The sequence below is a fragment of the Cebus imitator genome, unplaced genomic scaffold (genome assembly GCF_001604975.1).
Source record: "Cebus imitator isolate Cc_AM_T3 unplaced genomic scaffold, Cebus_imitator-1.0 Scaffold228, whole genome shotgun sequence".
In the NCBI taxonomy this organism is placed as follows: Eukaryota; Metazoa; Chordata; class Mammalia; order Primates; family Cebidae; genus Cebus; species Cebus imitator.
In genome coordinates this window covers 2,884,600-2,888,936 of record NW_016107543.1, presented here as the reverse complement: position 1 = coordinate 2,888,936, position 4,337 = coordinate 2,884,600, and positions in this window count along the sequence as shown.

Sequence of the window (4,337 nt, the reverse complement as noted above, 5' to 3'; positions counted from 1 at the left end):
ATGAAGTTTCACTCTTGTTGCCCAGGCTGGAGTGCAGTGGTGCGATCTTGGCTCACTGTAACCTCCAACTCCTGGTTTCAAGTGATTCTTCTGCCTCAGCCTCCCAAGTAGCTGGCATTACAGGCACCCACCACCATACCAGGCTAATTTTGTATTTTTAGTAGAGACAGGGTTTTTCCATGTTGGTCAGGCTGGTTTTGAACTCCTGACTTCAGGTGATCTACCCCCCTCAACCTCCCAAAGTGCTGGGAATACAGGCCAGACACCACACCCGGCCCCACCCGGCTAATTTTTGTATTTTTAGTAGAGACAGAGTTTCACCATGTTGGCCAGGCTGCTCTCGAACTCCTGAGCTCAAGGCCCATCTTGACCTCCCAAAATACTAGGATTACAGGCTTGAGCCACCGCGCTCGGCCAACAGATGCTTGTTGAATGAAGGCATGGGCTTGTGGTGGCTTCCATTTGGCAGCTTGGAGACCTTGTTCTACTTTCCCTTTGCCTTTCTGGTTTGGGGCAGCTGTTCCTTGGTGGTGAGAGAGGTTGATGACAGCGGAGTCTCGGAGAGCTAAGCGAAACTGTTTCTAGCAGTTTGAACTCCCCTTAGTCCAATGGGGGAGGCAGTCCCTCCTTCTTGAATAAGCTCCCAGGGTTGCCTCTGGCTTTGATGCCCCTCACTCTGTAGGAGACCTCAGTCTCAGGATTGCGCTTGAAGCCTCTATTTATGAGCCCAACTCAGAAAAGGGTGGGGCTTCACTCCCCCTTGGCTGGGTACCCCGAGGGTACACTTGGCTTTCTCTGCTGCTCCAGGCCTCAGCTCCGCAGGGCAGGAAGAAGCTAGTGGTGGACGGGCTGTGTGGGCCTGTAATCACCCAAGGGGTTTACCTTGCATGCTGCCTAGACAGAGCCAATTTGTCAAGACAGGGGAATTGCAATAGAGAAACAGTAATTCACACATAGCCCGCTGCGTGGAAGACCAGAGTTTTATTATTACTCAAATTAGTCTCTCTGAGCATTCGGAGAGCAGAGTTTTTTTGGTTTTTGTTTTTTTCTTTTTTTTTTTTTTATGAGACAGAGTCTCACTCTTTTGCCAGGCTGGAGTGCAGTGGTATGATCTCAGCTCACTGCAACTCCGCCTCCTGGGTTCAAGCAATTCTCTTGCCTCAGCCTCCTAAGTAGCTGGGACTACAGGTGCATGCCACCACGCCCAGCTAATTTTTGTATTTTTTTAGTAGAGACGGGCTTCACCATGTTGGCCAGGATGGTCTCAATCTCTTGACCTTGTGATCTGCCCATGTCGGCCTCCCAAAGTGCTGGGATTACAGGCGTGAGCCACCACACCTGGCCTGTTTTTTGTTTATCGTTTGAGATGGAGTCTTGCTCTGTCACCAGGCTGGAGTGCGGTGGCACGATCTCGACTCGCTGCAAACTCCAACTCCCTGGTTCAAGGGATTCTCCTGCCTCAGCCTACCGAGTAGCTGGGATTATAGGTGCCCGCCACCACACCCGGCTAATTTTTGTATTTTTGGTAGAGATGTGGTTTCACCATGTTGACCAGGCTAGTCTTGAACTCCTGACCTCATGATCTGCCTGCCTCAGCCTCCCAAAGTGCTGGGATTACAGGTGCGAGCTACTGAGCCAGGCTGGGAGCAGAGTTTTTAAATAACTTAGTGGGTTGGGGGAAACCAGTGAACCAGGAGTGCTGATTGGTCAGAGATGAAATCGTAGGGAGTCGAGGCTACTTCTTGTGTTCAGTCAGTTCCTGGGTGGGGGCCATAAGATCAGATGAGCCAGTTAATCAACCTGGGTGGGGCCAGCTGATCCATTAAGTGCAGGGTCTGCAAAATATCTCAAGCCCTGATCTTAGGAGCAGTTTAGAGAGGATAAGAAGCTTGTAGCCTCCAGCTGCACAATTTCTAAGCCATAATTTCTAATCTTGTGGCTAATCTACAAAGGCAGTCTAGTCCCCCAGGCAAGAAGGAGGTCTGCTTTGGGAAAGGGCTGTCACCATCTTTGTTTAAACTATAAACTATAAACAAAGATTTTCCCAAAGGTAGTTCAGCCTGTGCCCAGGAATGAACGAGGACAGCTTGGAGGTTACGAGCAAGATGGTGTCAGTTAAGTTAAATCTCTTTCACTGTCTCAGTCATAATTTTGCAAAGGCAATTTTAGGCCTCTCTCTCCTCCTATCACAGCCCATGGCTCCCTGATGCTGCTTGTGGTGACAAGCTGGGACCTGGGTCCAGGCCGCGGGGATTCTTGCCTCAGGCCTGGCCTGGCAGTAGGCTGGGTTGTCTTGGGTCCTGAGTCAGGCTCCAGCACTTCCGTGTGGGAGAGTTTGGGACTGATGTGGTGTGTCTCCCAGAATAGCGTGCTTTTTTCCTCCCTCTGTCCCAGGCAGAAGGGCCAAAGCAGGCAACATCACTGAGGCCGTCCAGCTGCCTCACTAGGCTTCAGTGGTTTCTCAGAACCCAGGGTCCTATGATCCCTGGTCCATGGCAGAGGTGAGGATGGGAGTGAGGCCAGCTATGCCACCCCTCCTGCTTGCCCAGTGGACAAGCACTAGCCTGAGGTCAGGATGCTCAGGGAGGAGCCCAGGGGTTGTGGGCACTTGTTCCAGTCAGGAGCCTCTCTGAGTGTGTCGGCATAGCCCTGGCCAGTCTAGCAGATGGACTCTGGTGGCAGGGGCTGGGAGGCAGAAGGGGAGAGAGGAAGTTGGCCTCCAGCCCAGCGGGAGCAACCAAAGGGATGGTGGAAGGGCTGGGGACAAGCTCAGCACCCATCCTCCTCACTACCAGGTCACACGTGCCCAGGAAAAATTAGCAATAGGAGATCGAAGCAGTGATAAAAGTGACTTTATTGAGTTGTCCAGGGACGTCCTGGGGTCTCCTCACTTCCCCCAGCTCTCCAGTCACCATCCCCAGCTCAGTAATAGAGACCACCTTCCTCCCATGAGAAGGAGCTCAGGAAACTCATCAGTGTATAAAAGAGGGGATGGAGAGAGATAGGGATTCTCTGGCAGTGGGAGATCCCAAGTAGAGGGCACAGGAAGAGGAGGAGCCTGGGGGCAAGAGAAGCAAGAAGCGAGGGGAGGCTCTCAGCGCGGCAGAGGGAGAAGAGAGGGGAGCCCACAGTGTCCTTTTAAATCTGGCCACAGCCTGGCTTTTGTCTTCACCTCCAGCTTGTTCCCACCCACCCTCCCCTTTCCCCTCATTGCACCTTCTCTTCCTGCCCTAGGGTGAGCCTTGCTGCTGCGCAGACATCCTGAGTCGTTGTAAATCTTCCTTTCTTTCTCCACACCTTTCATCTAGGGTCTCTCTCTCCTCTCTCTTTTCTGTCCAAAGCTCTCCCTATTTTTTTTTTTTTTTTTTTGAGACCGGGTCTTGCTCTGTGGCCTAGGCTGGAGCGCAGTGGCACAATCTTGGCTCACTGCAGCCTCCACCTCCTGGGTTCAAACGATTCTCCTGTCTCCGCCTCATGAGTAGCTGGGATTACAGGTGCACGCTACCATGCCCTGCTAATTTTTTGTATTTTTAGTAGAAACGGGGTTTCACGATGTTGGCCAGGCTGGTGTCGAACTCCTGACCTTAGGTGATCCACTCACTTTGGCCTGCCAAAGTGCTGGGATTACAGGCGTGAGCCACTGCGCTCGGTCTCCCCATTCTTTAAGAATCAGTTCAGCACTTTGGAAGGCTGAGGCAGGCAGATCACGAGGTCAAGAAATCGAGACCAGCCTGGCCAACAGGGTGAAACCTGTCTCTACTAAAAAATACAAAAATTAGCCAGACGTGGTGGCGTGCACCTGTAGTCCCAGCTACTCGGGAGGCTGAGGCAGGAGAATCGCTTGAACCCAGGAGGCAGAGGTTGCAGTGAGCCGAGATCGTGCCACTGCACGCCAGCCTGGCGACAGAGCGAGACTGTCTCAAAAAGAAAAAGGCCAGGTGCGGTGGCTTACGCCTGTAATCCCAGTACTATGGGAGGCTGAGGTGGGTGGATCACGAGGTCAAGAGATGGAGACCATCCTGGCCAACATGGTGAAACTCCCGTCTTTACTAAAAATACAAAAAAATTAGCCAGGCATGGTGGTGCACGCTTGTAGTCCCAGCTACTTGGGAGGCTGAGGCAGAAGAATCACTTAACTGGGAGGCAGAGGTTGCAGTGAGCCAAGATTGAGCCACTGCACTCCAGCAGCGTGGTGACAGAGCCAGACTCCATCTCAAAAACAAAACAAAAGTAGAATCAGTTTAAACATCCTACAGTGAAGGCTTTGAGATCACCCTGGGCCAGGTGCAGGCTTCTCCTCAACCTGCTCCCCCCAGCCCCTCCTCCCCTGCTCCCAC